Source organism: Pelodiscus sinensis, chromosome 8 (genome assembly GCF_052426305.1).
Source record: "Pelodiscus sinensis isolate ZL-2025 chromosome 8, ASM5242630v1, whole genome shotgun sequence".
In the NCBI taxonomy this organism is placed as follows: Eukaryota; Metazoa; Chordata; order Testudines; family Trionychidae; genus Pelodiscus; species Pelodiscus sinensis.
Genome location: NC_143059.1, coordinates 9,512,533 through 9,530,935, shown reverse-complemented (window position 1 = coordinate 9,530,935; position 18,403 = coordinate 9,512,533). Strand labels below are relative to the sequence as shown.

The window sequence follows — 18,403 nt, the reverse complement described above, 5'->3', positions numbered from 1 at the left end:
ATGACATTGTCCTTACCAGAGTTGCCCTATTAGAAAACAAGAGAGGGATTTTCCTCAACAAACTCAGCCTGAGATTTGAGGACTGACTTCTAGTCAATGGAGTTGCTCTGGTGTAAACATTACAGCCAATGGGGTCAGAATGCTCTCCAACTCAGATGCTTTTCTAAGTTTTCTGTGAAATTATAGCAACTCTTTCGGATGTGTTTTGGTAGCGTTTGATGCTGCAAGGTGCTAAGCAACTCTGCAAGGTGCCAAGTGCACAATATTTCACAGTGAGGATGTTTCATCATTGGAACAAACCACTAAAGCAAGTGATGGAGTCTCCATTTCTTGCTGTCTTCTAATGAAGGCTAGATGCCTTTCCAGCATGTGCTTGAATCAGAACTTAGCTACTGTGATACACAGGAGGGCTGGGATACGCAGGGTCAGATTTGATGCTCTAATGGTTTCTTCTGGCCTTAAAGTCCACTAATTAATAAAAACAGTGTGTGGCATAGGGAGCATCCTCTGGGACTTAGCTGTGCAGCCAGCTTGATTCCCAGACTCAGCTGTTATTAAATGGGATGATCCGGGGGAAGCCACTGAAACATCCCATGAGGCTGGCAAGGTCACCAGCTTTACAAGGGAGAGGTAGGTGTGGCAGTGACATCACAAAGGCCTGTTACAGACTCTGAGCCTATTGGGGGACAGTGGTGGGGAGATGATGACCTCACAAAGAGAAGCTGACATCAGCTGGGCAGGACAGAGGTACAAAGCAGGGGTAACCTCAGAGACTCCCATGGCTTTGCAGCAGCAAGTTTCCTTCTCAAGGTCTCCCTTTGAGGACAGAAAGAGAATTAGGATTAATGTACGTGAGCGTGAGGAGGAATCACATCAGAGTTTTCTCCTTCCCTACCACTGATTTTGTAGTCCTGGTTTAGATGGTAAGAGCTTCAAAGAGGTTTGGAACCTGTTCAGTCTGATTCACCTGGTACCAGATGAATTCTAGGCCTAGAAATCACTAGATTAAGGTAATTTGGTTTCCTGCCAAGGACTTCGTCCTGTAGAATCACTAGGGTATTTGGGGATTGTCCTTTTAAGTTTCTCTTTTTCTCCTCCCTTCCCTCTTTATCTTTTCTTGCTTCTTTCCCTGCTTTTCCATTCCTGCCTGTCTACACCAAGGAGGGTTGTATGTGTGTGTTGGGGGGATTTGCTGTCACTAGGGAAGGCTCTCACAAAGAGGTGGGGCTGGAGTACCACTCAGAGACTTATCCCCTCTCATGGTGACCTGGACTGTCCTATTGGGCTTCTGCTGAGACCCCTCCATCTTCTATCTCGGAGTCCCAATGCTGATTGGATAAGCAGGTGGCTGTTGACAGGGAAGAGTCGAGTCATCCTGTACTCTTTTAAGATCAAACAAATAAGTCACAAGCAATCATGTATTTGATTAGACAGAATCAGGACTGGTACAATGTGCCAATTCTGCTCAAATACTTGCTGAAGAATGACTAGGAACAACTGTTGGTCAGCTTGTCATTTGAGAGCACTTTCTTCTGATCAGTCAATGAGTCCCTAGGGCTGGCAAGGGATAAGTCATCAGCCTGGCAGGGGTGTGGCAGTCAGCGGCGGATTTAGGGCAGGGCGAGCGGGGCGGCTGCCCCGGGCCCCGCGCTTCCCGAGGCCCCGCGCATGTGCCTTGGCACCACGGCGCATGCACTGTGTCAAAGGGGGGGGGGCCCACAAAATTTTGCTGCCCGGGGCCCCGCAGCGCTGCCCTGGGCCCCATGGCACTCTCATCCGCCCCTGGTGGCAGTGACATCATAAAGACCTGTTCCAAGATCTCAGCCTATTGGGGAAAGGTGGTGAGGAGGTGATGACCTCACAGAGACATCCTGACATCAGCCAGGCCAGACAAAGTTGCAAGGCAAGGGCAATCAGAGACACTCCCAACCCCTTTATGGCTTTGAGGGAGATCGTCCCTAAGACGTGAAGCTGGAATAGTGCCCTGAGACTGATCCCCTCAGGTGGTGACCTGGGCCATCCATAGGGGCATCTGCTGAGACGCCCACATCTCAGAATCTCAATGCTGATTGGCTGAGCATGCAGGCTGCTGACAGAGAGAGGTATTCCCTGTTTCCCAGCTGTGACCCCAGGCTCTGCACAAGGTCTTGTCTGACCTCAGGCGTGCCATGCTTGGGGACCTGCTAGCAGCACTCCCAAACACAGGCTCCAGTACGTCTTAGAGGTGAGCATGGGTCAGGAGGGGCAGGGGGCAATTTTACCTTAGTGATGACTGGAAAAGAGAGACTGGAAATCCATTTTCCAGGTTCTCCTGCTAACCTGTGCACCATCCTTGGTCAGGGCAGTGTTATGGTGGGCCCTTCCTCTTTCTGGGACAGGGCTCTGTCTGGCTTTGGCAGTGAGAGCCTCAAATCCCCTGTCTCCTTCCCCACTCCCAGCCTCCCCCCACTCCCACCATGGGATCTAGCAGATAGAGATCACAGGACAGTCATAAACTCCTTCCTAGTGAATCGAGTGGGCCCAAAGGGATTCAGCTCTTCTCTCCAACCGGCACTGAAATGTGGAAGGGGGTGGGGAATTGTCCCCACAGTCATTCCCTTCCTCTGACCAAGGGCTTTCGAGTCAGTGAGGGGTAAGGAGTCTGTCTCCATCCTGATGAGCTGTTCATGGATCAAGAGTTCAGAGAGGGGGAGCTGAACATTGTCCTAGTCTAGAGAGACAAAGACATTGTGACAGTCCCCTTCTCAAGCTCCATGATTCGTGAATCAGACAGTCCACCCTGAGCTCAATGTCTCGCCCCTGGAGATGGGGTTGGTCTTGTTTGCACAGCATGTGCATTGGTCTATTGATCCTAACCTACCTCCTTCCCCAACAGCGTGTCAACTTCTGCATCAGGTTCAGAGTGTCTCAGGAGAGAGCGATAGAAATGTAGCCGTGTTAGTCTTGGGTAGTTGAAGCAAAATGCAGGACAATGTAGCACTTTAAAGACTAACAAGATGGTTTATTAGATGATGAGCTTTCTGGGCCAGACCCACTTCCTCAGATCAAATAGTGGAAGAAAGTAGTCACAACCATATATACCAAAGGATACAATAAAAAAAAGAACAAATATGAAAAGGACAAATCACATTGCAGAACAGAAGGGGAATGCGGGGGGGGGGGGGGGTGGGAAGGGGGAGGAAGGAAGGTAAGTGTCTGTGAATTGCTGATATTAAAGGTAGGGAGAGTGGGATGTTTGTGAGTTAATGGTATTACAGGTGATAATTGGGGAAACTGTGATAATTGGGGAACAGGAGAGAGCCAAGCTCGTGAAGAGCAGCAAAGCCCCATTTGGATTCACTAGCTCCCTCCCTGAAATTGACGTAAGTGACCTCTGTCCTTAGCTTCCTGATGCCAGGCGTAGGCAGGCTGGCTCAGATAGGCTGTAGGATCTGCAGCGGTCAGGGCTGTGGGTTGGGAATGTTCCTGTTAAGGAAGGCAGAGTCAGAACAGGGAGTGAGAGAGACTTTAGTCAAGTTCATCATCTTCTGGTTCAGTGGAGATCCTGGGATTTTATGGGGTCCATGTGCCAACCCCTGCTTCAGCCAGGTTTATGCCTGGCTGTGGGTCAACTTCTTGTTCTCTTGGAGCAGGTGGGATGAAAGTCCTCATGGAGGGTCCTGCTCCTTGGTCCCTTGGGGGCAGAAGGAGCTGTGGGTCTACCTCTAGCTCAGGGGTGGCCAACCCGTTAAAAGCAAAGAACCACAATAGTTGGGGATATAGCACAAAGAACCGGGAGGGAAACATTGTCGAGCGCAAAAAAAAAAAAAAGGACACTACCCCTTTAAACACTACTCTGGGTGGATTTTTGGCCACATCAGGCTCCTGTCAGCTGGCGCCATCTTGCTGGTACCATTTTTCTTTGCCATGCCAGATGGTGAGTACAGGGAAACGAAGGTCGGGGGCCATTTTCAGGGGCGCAGGGGCAGCTTCACAAGCCCCAGGGGAGGCTTTGAGAGCTGCACTTGAAGGGGGGAAGAGCCGCATGTGGCTCACGAGCGCCGGGTTGGCCAGCCCTACTCTAGCTCCTCTCCTCCCATGTTTCCAGCTGAGGGACTTGGGGGAGAAAGACTCCTGGCCCAGGGGAGGTTGGGAATGCTGATGGAGCCCCCTCTCCTCCCTTTCCATTACAGCTCAGCAAAGTTCTGAAAACTAGGGAACTCAGTGGTTTAGCTGTGACTGACTGTCCATCAGTGACCTAGCCAAGGACATTGGCCAGCTGGCCAGGGAGAGGAATTACCGGCTCTACAAACTGCCGCTCTGCCAGAGGTAAGAAACCCAGCTTGGAAATGGGACCCAATAGAAGAGTGACACTGACAACCTGGGCAATGGGACCCTGGAAGAAATGATGCACCTCCCATCTCAGATGTCTCTCTCATTGGGTAATGAGAGCCCTGTTGAAACTCACCAAATCCTTTGAGATGGGCCCCAGCTGGAGGATGAGTCTGTCTCTCTCCTTCTTCCCCAACCCCACTTAGGGTCAACCCTCCTCCCAAGCACCATGGATACTTCACCCACCGTAGGGAGCCTGGGTCATTGGGATCCCAGCTGGAGGAGTTTGAAGAAGCCTGTCATGGGGTATATGTTCATGCCAGCTCAGAAACCAAAGGATTAATCCAACCACTGCCACCCACTGCTCCCTGGCAGGCTAGCAACAGCTGGGAGAATCAAAGGGCTTGGTGATGTCCATCTTTCTGCTAACTGCAGTGGGCTTTGAATTAGGCCCTGAAGATCATATTTCAAAGGTATTTAAGTGCTTTCTGAGAGAATGGAAGGTACCTAAACAGATTTAGGCACTTTTGAAAATCCCAGTAGGGATCTATTTTCATAGATACCTAAATACCTTTGAAATTCTGGCCCTTCACGCTTAGAAGGGAGGTATCTCTTCCCACCCAAAGGGAGGAGAAACAGACTCATCCCTCCCAGATGTGACCGAAGGGGAGAGGGAAAGAGGAGCCACCAAATCAGAGAAGGATGTTTCAGCATTGCGTTGTGGTGCTTGTATTGTGGTGGTGTGTCTGTTTGGGATGACGGATTGCACTGTGCCCAACAGGCCTTCAGTCTGCATTACTTTGCAACTCTGCTCTGCGGAAGCCACTCCTCAGCTCTTCAAGGTCACCAACCCCTCTTTTCAACCTCCCTTCTTATCCAAGTGGACATAGCTATGAAAGAGTAAAACCAAACATTTTTGAACCAGCACCGTGCAACCGTCATGCAAACGTTGGAGAGGGAACTGTCTTCACGTGTCTTTGTATAGCATTGAGCACAACAGGGCCCCAGTCTGGACTGGGACATCTGGACACTAATATAGGGGGAATAATAATGGCTACAGAAATCTATTTAGACTCCCTTATGGTGGTGATGATGGCAAAGAAAAATATGGGTGGTTTTTAGCCCATTGATCCTAAAAGCAAATCCATTGGATTGCTGAGTAGAATTGTTATATTATCGCAGATTTTTTGAAGACGCACCAAAAACTCTAGGATCTTATAGATTCGACTTGTGACCTCTTACTTCTTCTAGGAAGCCACCAGGTCAGCCCACCTGTGTGGTTTTCAGCCCTTATAGTAGGGGAAAACAGCATCCTCAAAAATCATGTGGTGAGAATCATCTGTTTATTGGTTGATCCTATTTGAAATCCAGCAGCCATCTTTGCTGCATGTCAATTACGTAGAAGGTCTGCTGTCAGAATACATTGCAATGTTCAACTGCCAGACATTCCTGAGATCAGCTGCCAGGCATCAGATTCTAGAGGGTCCTAAAGTCGGCTGGGTACACTGACTATTTACAGATTTAACCGATTAACTTGAGCCAGTAACAGCAGCAGGAATCAAAGACCTGGCTCCCAAATGACCACTCCCATTACATTTATGCTTTTTATAATAGCACCTATTGGAAAAAAAGACTTGTGAAAAATACATATGCGCTCAAAACAGCCATTGGGACAATCTGGAACACTAGCGATTCGCCCAGACACTGGGTGTAAATCTGCTTGGCTTTTAAAAATCTGACAGGATATAAAGGGGGTGACCATTTGCTTTCAAACAAACACCAGGTCCATTTATTTGCAATTTATTATGATGCCTGTAGTTTTTCATCCCAGGATGTGTTAACACCTGGGTATCTTGGAGCTCATCTGGAAGATTAGTCTCAATAGATCTTCAGACAGGGAGTGTTTTGGGATCACCCCTGAGGGCCAAAGAAACAGGCAAAGACTAGGTGAGAGCCTGGGAACAAAAGATAAAACAACAAAGAGTTCTGAGACACCTTGAAGTCTAACATTTGTTCGGGAATAAGCTCTCCTGGGTCAAGCCCACTATGTCAGATGCTTGAATAAGCACCCAGAATAATCTAGCTGATCTCCAAAAAGGATTCAGCCCCATTTAGGGATTACTCTTGTAAGATGCTAAGCATTCATGCCCTGATCCAGTGAAGCACTAAAGCAGAGTAAACCCTTTGACTTCAGTGGCACTACACGTACAAAGTTAAGCACATGCCGAAGTGCTTTGCTGGCTCAGGACAAGAGTATGTAGCCACTTCCACAAATGAACTCTTCATGAGAGCAGAGTTGGCACCGGATCTGCAGCTTTGACTGGGTGCTTACTTTAGTCGTACTTAAACTGAGCCCGGGACTTGCAAGTATTCCGACGACTTTTGTATTTTTGCCACGCATTGCATATCAGTGTGCACTGAGAGGCAACCCTTTACCATTTGAAACTATATGTTCTTTATTGAAAAAGAAAATTAAAAAAGATCAATGAAAATATATCTCCATAATTTATCAGCGTTCGCTTGCCAGTGGCATATTGGTATCATGATGCACTTTTTTTAATAGGTAGATTTTTGGAAGCATGATCAATGATTACATGACATCATTCCGGCATGTTCCGGCAAAATGAACACAGACATCCTGCAGATAGTATAACACAATGATAATAATTATACTAGTGCTTATGTACAGTTTTTCATCAGTCAGTTTCAAAGAGAAACTGAAGCCAGGGAGAGGCCTTGGCTTCCTCAAGTCACTTAAAATCCAGTGGAAAAATCCCAAATAACACTCAAGTCAGGAGTCCCAGTGCTGTGTTCTACCCACTAGGCAACATTTTCTCCATAAATACTGTTGTTCTACTTTGGTTTTAGGGCAAGGAAATATTAAGTTTAATTAAAAACAGGAAATCCTCACCCCAACCTACTACCTGCTCATCAGCTCATTCACAGCTCATTCAAAGTCCTGTCAATAACATTTGATATTTTTGCTACCTTATCTCACATGCCAGATTTTTCCTAGTGCCCCCTGGTTTAGCAGGAAGCTATGCTTTTATGCAGATGGCATTAACTACTGTTTATCTGCCTTCAGTGTAGAGAAATTCTAAACGCACGTGGTAGATGAGCATCTTTGGTATTACAATATTTTTAATTGTTGCATAATTAATTTACATGTTACCGTGCATAGAATCATAGAACTGGAAGGGACCTCGAGAGGTCATCGAGTCCAGTCACCTGCCCTCCCGGTAGGACCAAGGACCATCTAGACCATCCCTGACAGGTGTCTGTCTAACCTGCTCTTAATTATCTCCAGAGATGGAGATTCCACAACCTCTCTAGGCAATTTATTCCAGTGTTTAACCACCCTGACAGGAAGTTTTTGCTAATGTCCAACCTAAACCTCCCTTGCTGCAGTTTAAGCCCATTGCTTCTTGTCCTATCCTCAGAGGCCAAGGAGAACAATTTTTCTCCCTCCTCCTTGTAACACTCTTTTAGGTACTTGAAAACCGCTCTCTGTCCCCTCTGAGTCTTCTCTTTTCTAAGCCAAACAAGTCCAATTCTTTGTCTTCCCTCATAGCTCATGTATCAGAGGGGTAGCCGTGTTTGAATCTGCATAAACAACAAGAAGTCCCATGGCAGTTTATAGACTAACAGATTTATTGGAGCATAAGCTTTCGTGGGCAAAGACCCACTTTGTTAGATACATAGCTCACGTTCTTTAGACCTTTACTCATTTTTGTTGCCCTTCTCTGGACCTTCTCCGATTTCTCCACCTCTTTCGTGAACACGATAACGTCATATCTCTGCTATTTTACCGTGATGGGCTATCCCTGAGCTTTATATCATGAGATTTCCACACACACACCAAATTTTCATGTACACAATAGGTCAAAATGCTGCTTTTTTGTTGTTTAAACCAGAAATGTTGCTGAATCTGTGTTGCATGTTTTCCACAGCAGAGACTCTGCAAATATCTGTGTCCATGACTGGTGAGGTTAAGTGACATGCAGAACGGCGGGGAAGGATTATAAATCCACATTTAAAATTCAATCCCTGTCCAAACAATAGTAAGTCTTTAAGGTTATATCAACATGAGGATAAAAAGCACTGCAGCCCAGTTACAGCAGGCCTAGGTCAGCAGAATTGGGCTCCATGGGACTTGGGTTGCAGGGGGGAGGAAAAATCAAATCACTGTGTAGATCGTGGGTGGTGGGTGATTTTAGGGCAAGCCCTGAGCCTCCCCCCTTCATCCCATGCCCCATGGGAGCCAAGCCCTGCCCCCCGTCCCACGGGGAGGGTGGGCAGCACGTGGCCCCAACCTCCCTGGCCTGGAGCAAAGACAGGGAGGTTGATACGTGGTCCCAGCCTCCTTGGCCCCACAGCATGAGTAGGGTGGGCACTCAGGGGCAGCAACTCTCCACTCCAGTATGCCTAAGATAGGCGTTCTAAGATGGAGGCTGGATGGGGCCAGGCTGGCAGTCTGGCAAGGCAATGCCTTCCCCCACCCCCACATTGTATACCCACTGCCCCGGTGTAGATATTTGGGTTCAGGCTCTTGCCTCAGCTCTGGGACCCTCCAGCCACTGCAGAGCCCCAGCCCTAACTTGAATGCCTACACTGCGATGTTCAGACCCAGAGCCCAAGTCCTGAAAGCGTGCATCAGCTGACCTGGGAGCACCACAGGTCTTTTTGGCGTTTGTTTTCAATCCCCATGTAGATGTACTTGGGGCAGTGGCTAGATGTAATGTATAGAAATACCAGGCCAGAATCCTATTTCAGTTATTCCAGGGTAGTTCTGGAGTAGCTTTAGGAGTCAATTGAATTAATCCAGATTTGCACAGAGGTAATGGAGACTGGAATTTGACTGTGTTATCTGATTCTGGCTTTTATGGGTAGAACGTGTTCCACTAAGAACACCCTTCCCTGTTTAACATTTACTAAATAAATGCTACATCACAAATATAGACCAACAAACACCTGTCAAGGTCCATGTTATACTCAGATCCACACAATGTTGCCCACTTAAGATTTTGTTTACCCTTCCATGAGTATAGTGCCCCTTTAATGCAAATCACCCAGGTAGGATGCTTCTAAACCCTACATGGCATGGCCCATCTATTCAATACAAGTGATCCCTGCCTTACAAACACCAGACTTACGACCACCCCCGCCCCCGTATTTACAACCATTTTTTTAATGCGAGAGAGCTTTCATAGACTTTCATAGACTTTAAGGTCAGAAGGGACCATTATGATCATCTAGTCTGACCCCCTGCACAATGCAAGCCACAGAATCTCACCCACCCCCTCCTAGAATAATCCTCTCACCTATAACCCAGATATTGAAGCCTTCAAATAGTTTGAAGACCCCAAGATGCAGAGAATCCTCCATCTGTGATCTGTACCCCATGCTACAGAGGAAGGCAAAAAAACCCCAGGGTCTCTGCCAATCTACCCTGGAAGAAAATTCCTTCCTGACCCCAAATATGGCGATCAGCTGAACCCTGAGCATGTGAGCAAGACTCACCAGCCAGACACCCAGAAAGTTCTCTATAGTAACTCCTATCATCCCTCCATTGACCTATTTACCACTGATAATGAATGGTCAGTTAGTTCCAAGATCATGTTATCTCATCAAACCATCCCCTTCATAAACCCATCTAGTTTAATCTTGCAGCCAGATAGATCTTTTGCCCCCACTACTTCCCTTGGAAGGCCGTTCCAGAACCTCACTCCTCTAATGGTTAGAAACCTTCATCTAATCTCAAGTCTAAACTTCCTACTAGCCAGTTTATATCCATTTGTTCTTGTGTCCACATTGGTATTAAGCTTAAATAATTCCTCTCCCTCTCTGGTATTAAGCTTAAATAATTCCTCTCCCTCCCTGGTATTTATCCCTCTAATATATTTAAAGAGTGCAATCATGTCCCCCTTCAGCCTTCTTTTGGTTAAGGTAAACAAGCCAAGCTCCTTGAGTCTCTTTCATAAGACAGGTTTTCCATTCCTCGGACCATCCTAGTGGCCCTTCTTTGTACCTGTTCCAGTTTGAATTCATCCTTCTTAACACGGGAGAGCAGAACTGCACGTAGTATTCCAAATGGGGTCTCACCAATGCCTTGTATAATGGCACTAACACCTCCTTATCCCTACTGGAAATACCTCACCTACTACATCCCAAGACTGTATTAGCCTTTTTCATGGCCATGTCACAATGGCGGCTCATAGTCATCCTATAATCAACCAGGACTCCGAGGTCCTTCTCCTCCTCTGTTACTTCCAACTGATGTGCCCCCAGTTTATAACTAATTTCTTGTTGTTAATCCCTAAATGCATACACTTCTCACTATTAAATTTCATCCGATTGCTATCACTCCAATTTACAAGGTCATCCAGATCTTCCTGTATGATATCCCGATCCTTTTCTGAATTGGCAATACCTCCCAACTTTGTGTCATCTGCAAATTTTATCAGGATACTTCCACTTTTGGTGCCAAGGTCAGCAATAAAAAGATTAAATAAAATTGGCCCCAAAACTGATCCCTGAGGAACTCCGCTAGTAACCTTCCTCCAACCTGACAGTTCACCTTTCAGTATGACCTACTGTAGTCTCCCCTTTAACGTGTTGCTTATCCACCTCTCAGCTTTAATATTAATCCCTATTTTTTCCAATTTAACCAATAATTCCCCATGTGGTACTGTATCAAATGCCTTACTAAAGTCGAGGTAGATTAGATCCACTGCATTTCCTTTATCTAAAAAATCTGTTACTTTTCTCAAAAAAGGAGATCAGGTTGGTTTGGCACGATCTACCTTTTGTAAAACCATGTTGTAATTTGTCCCAATTGCCATTGGCCTCTAACTACTTTCGCCTTCCAAATTTTTTCCAAGATCTTGCATACTACAGATGTCAAACTAACAGGCCTATAGTTACCCGGTTCGCTTTTTTTCCCTTTCTTAAAAATAGGAACTATATTAGCAATTCTCCAGTCAAATGGTACAACCCCTGAGTTTAGAGATTTATTAACAATTGTTGCTAATGGACTTGCAATTTCATGTTCCAGTTCCTTTAATATTCTTGGATGAAGATTATCTGGGCCCCCCAATTTACTCCCATTAAGCTGTTCAAGTTTGGCTTTTACCTCAGATATGGTAATATCTACCTCCATATCCTTAGTCCCATTTGTTATGTTACCACTATCCCTAAGCTCTTCATTAGCCTCATTAAAGACTGAAGCAAAGTATTTGTTTAGATATTGGGCCATTCCTAGATTATCCTTAACCTCCACTCCATCCTTAGTAATTAGCGGTCCTACTTCTTCTTTTTTGTTTTTTTTCCCTATTTATATGGCTATAAAACCTTTTACTATTGGTTTTAATTCCCTTTTCAAGGTCCAACTCTACCTGACTTTTAGCCTTGCTCACTTTGTCCCTACATGCTCTAACCTCAATAAGGTAGCTTTCTTTACTGATCCCTCCCATCTTCCACTCCTTATATGGTTTCTGCTTTTTCTTAATCCCCTCTCTGAGATGCTTGCTCATCCATCTTCGTCTAACACGCCTGCCTATAATTTTTTTTCCCTTTTCTTGGGATACAGGCTTCTGACAGCTTCTGCAACTTTAACTTAAAATAATCCCAGGCCTCCTCCACCTCAAGATCCATAATTTCTTTAATCCAATCAACTTCCCTAACTAATTTCCTTAATTTATTAAAGTTAGCCCTTTTGAAATAAAAAACCCTAGTCTCAGTTATATATTTTTTTTTCCCTTCCATTTAATTTGAACTGAATTAGCTTATGATCACTCGAACCAAGGTTGTCCCCTACAACAATTTCATCTATGAGGTCCTCGCTATTCACCAAAACCAAATCTAAAATAGCATCCCCCCTTGTTGGTTCAGCAACTACCTGATGAAGGAATTCATCAGCTATCCTAACCCCCCCCCCCCCCCCCAGTTTGTCTGCAGCTCGCGTTTATGACGGTGTACGATGCAGACTCTATGCATCATCCCAAAACAGGAAACGTACAAAGTCAGTCGGACTCACCAGTCTGCAGCTGCTGCTTGAACTGCGCGCGTCTCCACCACGTTGATCTTCACTTTTTAGTTATTTTTGTGCATTATTTGAACTATTTAGTTTAGTTTTCCTCCATTTTAGTAGTCAATTTTGGTATTTTTAGGGTATGAAATGGATTTCCAGGAACGGAACCGCCATTTATAATGTTATGCCTATGGGAAATAAAGGTTCGACTTATGACAGCTCGACTTACAATCGTTCTCCAGGAACCAATTCGGTTGTAAGTGCGGGGGTTGCCTGTATACTCGATTTTATGTTTTGCAACATAAAACTCTGTAGGGTTAGAGAGTGATGAAGTAGGCTAGATAAACGAGGCTGATCTATAGAGGTAGCAGTGGTTAGGTTGCCTTGTGAGACTACTGTGACTCCTCCGTTAAGCAGCAAGAGGGACTGGCAAGTCAGCTTCCCTTTAGAAGAAAACCAGTGAATACAGAATGTGGGTGCATTTTTACTACAACTTCTTACACTTTACACTCTCTGCACTGACCCATTGACACGCATAGTCAAAAAGCAGCCTGCAGGCAATCCTGTCTTTCAGGAAATTTGGCTCAAACTGCAGAACCCAGCATTCAGGGAACAACACAGACTCCACTTAGAAAGTTTATGGCAGAGAGCAAACTCCCTTGCTCCTGGCCACAGCCCACCAAAAAGAAAATGCTTCTCAACCAAATTAATACTTCAAGTATTGCTTCAAAGACTGAACAGCACAGACGTGCCATGGAAAAAGAACCCGTAGGACTTGAACTGCCGCCACAATGTAAATCCACTATTGCGTCATGGCTTTCAGCATTGGGATTTTTGTGTGTAAAATGTATTCAAGTTTTCAGTTTGAATGCAACTGGATGTTAACATTAAACAGAAGACCTGTTTATTTGGTAGCTTCTGTCCCTCATCATATATTCATCTAGCTTTGACCATCATCTTCTGTTACTCCCTCCTCCAGAGTCGTCCTCCATTTCTCAGATTCCTTAGTGCCAAGCTATACATTGCCACATACTATAGTAGCAGGGTTACTTTGCAGCATAGTGCTACAGTTCTTTTAGCTATTTTTCCCCAGCCATCAGAAGTGCCCCAGACTTTTTTTGGCAGGCAAAAGAAGCCAATCCACTAGAGGGTTTGTGGGAGACTTCTGCATATATTCATAGAACAAGAATATCCTACTTTATTTGGAGCCAAAGCTTTTCAGCGTGTCTGGCGTCCCGCCGGACCACAGTACATAGCAACATCTAGATCTTTGCTAGGGAAGGTAGTTGCAAAGACTCAGTGTCATTGCTCATTTCTTGTGTTTGCTTTGCCCAGTCTCTTACTAATCAGAAATGTGTTGAGCAGTGAAAGGCTAAGAAAATGGTTCCTGCTTGAACCAGTACCGAGTGGCCAGTGCAGAGCCAATTGAAACTTTTCTCCCTCCTTTCTAAGTCTCTTCTGGGCTATTCTGTGAAGTGAATTTTTGTTCTGGGGGAACAGTCAGGTTTGATTTGAGACCAGCCCCCTCGCTGTCTACAGGCCAGGTTCTACAGGGAAAGTATTTGTGCAAGCAGCATCCTGGTAGGAGAAGTTTGAGTCCCTGCTGCCCTCCCTAAATGAAACTCAGGAGGAGGTCTGCTGCAAACTGCCTAAAAATAATTCTGTGCCTCTGTCAGGGGTTCCTCCTCCCTCCCCCTAGTGCAGTTTGGAAGAGCATCCTTCCTGTTTGCCAAACCCTTGCAAAGAAGCCATTTGCAAACTCGAGACCGCTTCTTATTTGCTTAGTGCTCCAAGAAGCTCAAAGGAGAAAGTCCAAACCAGAATTTCTTCTGACAAGAAATCAACATTTCAGGTGATGTTAAGGAAATAAAAATTTGAAGGCCGGGTGGAGAAAATTGTTACTTTGACAGTCTCATCAGTCCCGCGCCATGCGCTTACTCCAACTTCTTGATCACTTCCGTGTTCTTGGGCCTCAAGGTCTCACCTACCCTTCAGCAGCACATAAAACCCTTCCTTTATCATCCCACTCCAGACGAAACACAGGCTTGCCAATCTCTCAGCATGTTAAACCCTTCTAACTTGTTACCTCAGTAGCCTACTTCACCACAGCAGTGCGGCTTATTGACTTCGACTTTATAGAATTCATCTGTAGTCACAAAACTGTTCATTAGGACCATTGCATTAGAGTGCTTTTAAAAACAGAGGGAAGGCAATTACAAAGAGGCTTTACCTTAGCAAGCCAAAATGTATCAAGCTACAGGAAATAGATGCTTAAGAAGATAATTGGTTCAGTGAGAGATTAATTTCACCACATAGGTGTTTGAAATATTCATGGCTACTCAACACCAAAAGTTATAAGAGAACAGTGTGGCAGCATGTTAAATTTTATCCAGAAGATTTATTCCAGCTCCAATGGCTTGAATACAAAATTTAGCTTCATACTCACTTCAGATGCACTGATACCCCAGCATACGCTAGTACATTGTCCTCAAATTGCCTATTGTCTTTTGAATAATGTCCATGAAATCTTTAAAATTAGATGGCGGTTTATTACTGGATTGAATCACTTGTAACCCTGGATATATAACTGTCACCAAAGGGGGGAAAAAAAAAGATGACTGGCTAATTGAACTCCAGAGAACATTATCACACCATTTCTCAATTTGTTATTCATTGGAGTTCAATCTCATTTAAATCTTGCTACAGCGCCCATAGAAAATTAAAGTCAGTTTCAAATTTACACATTTGTAATCACAAATACCGCATACAGCTAGTAATTTTTTTCATAACTTTTGCCTCATTTTCACTCCATCATAACAAATGACTAAGATATTGTTTTTACTTTGTTTCTTGTTTTCTGAATGCTTGGGATGGTGGTCTACCGATTAGAGCAGACCCTAGAGCAAGAAGTCTGCCACAAACATGACTGCATGGCTTTGGGCAAATCATATAAGTACCATGTGCATCTTATTTAGTTGTCCCTAAAGGGTGTTGTGGGGGTTAATGTCTCTAAAGCACTTCAAGAACCTCAGATAAAGGGCACTTGAGAAGCAAAAAATCTTATTCCACACACATCTTTCCAGTTTGTCTCAGATGCTTCCTGGATGCTTATTTCTACAAAAATAAATTTCTTCTCTCATCAAGCAGCCTAAAGCAGCTACTCTTTAAAAGTTCTTTGCTACCGCATTAGCAGAATGCCTGTCTGAACAATCCTAGGTCACCTTCCCCGAATGGTCCGAATACCAGTACAAGATTAAGAAATGGCGGGAGTTACTATACTCTTACACTGAAGCCATGAGCAAAGTGACTTTCAGTGAGAGATTGAATTGCATTTTAATGAGCTACAAATAGCAGAGACTCAATCCTTTGAGGAAAAAAATAACTCTTGAAGATGTTTGTTTTAATAAAAACAATGTAGTTGACTAGCAGGGACTTAGTCAGTGAATACCACATGACCTTTTACGTACAAATCTGACTTGTTGATGTAACTTTGTTACATATTACAAAAGTAGAGTTGCCCATCAGAATGGCTGTGTTCCGTCTGAAACCCAATTCACTGGAGGAAAGATTTGCTAATCCTTGACTTGTCCACGGATGCTGTAGCATCAGTCCTACATTGCATACAGAACCATACACGTTGTTGGAGCACGAGATGCCTTCAGTGTGGTGGTGGCTGTTGTAAATACCACCCTAGAGGTATCGGCTGATGTAACCTGAACATGATTTAAAATTGTATATGTGTTGGGAACTCATGGAACGTTTCTGAGGGTTGAGACTTTAATCCCTTTCATCCTGAAGGATCATAACGCACAGATCAGAACTAGGGTGAGAAGGTGACTTTAATGGGCATGAAAGAGTGAGGACTTTCAGTCCTGGAACAGAAGATGTAAAATAAATAGAAGGGAATTTTCCCACAAGGAGATTCAGCTTTTGCTGTCAGGCAGTGGATGGGAATACTAATTGGGATGCAAACATGAAAGGGCATGCTCCAAAGAGTCTGGAGAAGAAGAGTTAATTGAATGTTGGAAAAGAAAAATGAGTAGGAAGGATAGTAACTCTGCTGCCTTCTTTGGATGGTGCGACAAAGTCAGGCCAGGGGGCTGCACCAGTGACAGACAAGGTAGCTCTAGAAGGGTGAAAGGCCCACTCCCCTGTGAAGTATATATGGGTTACTTCAGGTCAGTCAGGATCAGCTGATAAGGGTTGTCTCAGGCAGGGTAGGATCAGCTGAGACAGGGCTACTTTGGGCCACTTAAGTCAGCTGATTCCACTTCAGGCCTGCCTGTGACCTTCATGCCCTATTGGGTGGAAGAGGAGGAGAAGCACCCCCCATACACATAGCTACTAAGCCAGAGACAGCAGGGGAGTGAGCAGCTTCAGGAGGAGAGGCTGAGCTCCCTATCCCAAGTCTAAACCTCTGCTGAAGGTGAGGCTGACTACCCAGACACAGCAAATAGGGGGCGCTTGACTCAAGGCCCATCTTGTCAACTGGAAGGAGTTGCAGAAGCTGGCAAGGGAAAGAAAGGCCCTTGCCATAGTGGTTTTAATTGAAAAGGAGTTTACAAGAGGAAATGATTCCAAATGAATTTCACACTCAAGTTTAGACAACTGAGCCTTTGCTGATAATGTTTTGTAGCGTATAGACTTTCTAATTAAAAAGACCCATGGGCAACATTAAATTAGTGGAATTGCATACACTTCTAAAACATCCTAATTTGGTCCTGAATACGTAGGTATTTCTAAGGACAGACATGGGCACATTCTGAATTTTAACTTTTCCTGCACACTATTAAGTTGTTAAATGTCAATATATACAATATGGATACATCTGAGATGTTGTTTATCTCGAAGCAAGTAAACACAAACAAAATGAAATTGCTGTTGCAGACCACTAGTGAAGAACTAATATACTGTCCCAAAGACAGTTTTGCACAAGTGAGCTAATTCTTTGGAAATGCTGATTAGCATAATAAACTTCTCTTGGCTATTTACTGAACAGATGCACAATATGTTGAAAACAGCCTAAGCAGTATACACAAATCCTCGCACACAGGAAGTTTATCGTGATAAGGTCACACTCTGCTCCTGGGTTTCATAGACAAAAAAGAATCTTTGTACATATTCCAGACTTCTCTTCCCCACTTTGCATGGAGTTTTATGTTTAGGAATGTTCTTTATTGCCATTTCCCCCCCACTCCTCATACCCAGTGTATGGATTGCACACTGAGGTGTGGAAGTTCTGGGTATAGTGCAGAAAATGCAATAGTGATTAGATGAAAGAGGAACTCTTAGTTCTTAAAGCTGCACTGTATTTTATTTTAAAGTAAAATTATTTGGCCTTGTGTCGTTCATACAAATGACACGACAAAATGTTTTTCAGTCAGGAGACAAACAGATTTTTTTTTTAATTACCGTAAGTTGAGCATACTTTCACACCATCTTCACATATCTGATTTGGTTAAACCTCCATTTTGCAATCTGGAAAAACGACAAAGTCCATTTCCAGCATGAAGAATTATAGCAATTTGTAGCCATCTTTTAAACTGGGATTTTATGGAAGAGCAAGGTGGAGGTAAATTACATAATGGCTAATGTATGGGGAGATTATCTCTGGAGTGGGAATATTTTGTCTGAAGACGACCAGCTAGAACCAGACACTCAGATTAGGGATGTAAACGACTAGTCGACTATCCAATAAGCAAATGTTTATCGGATAGTTGACAAGCTGGTCAAGTAGTTGCTTCCCCCCCCGCTGCGTCTATCGTAAAGAGGCAGCAATGGGGGGAAGAGAAAGGGGTGCTTCAAAGCTACAGTGCTGTGGGGAGCCAGGAGCCAGATCCTGGGTTCCATGTGGTGCTGCTGCTTTGAAATGCCGCATGCAGCCCGGGGCCAGCTGGTGCACCTGGCCTGGGCTACATGCGGCGTTGTCAAAGCATCAGCGCTGTGTGGAGCTTGGAGTCAGCGGGAGAGTCCCCAGCTGACCCCGGGCTCCGTGCGGTGCTGACGCTTTGAAACACGTGTGGAGCCTAATGCCGGGCTCCCTATGGCGTTTCAAAACGGTAG

At 44.8% G+C, this 18,403-nt stretch overlaps 1 long non-coding RNA gene across 1 annotated transcript in view; it reads left to right on the top strand.

Moving 5' to 3' along the window:
• Nucleotides 1-3,290: 3,290 nt before the first annotated feature.
• The window catches only part of LOC112544316 (uncharacterized), a 43,807-nt gene continuing 28,694 nt past the window's right edge, over nt 3,291-18,403 (top strand). The window contains exons 1-2 of the long non-coding RNA XR_003087659.3: nt 3,291-3,362; nt 4,173-4,308. This is a non-coding gene — a long non-coding RNA (uncharacterized LOC112544316). The remainder of the gene's footprint in view (nt 3,363-4,172; nt 4,309-18,403) is intronic.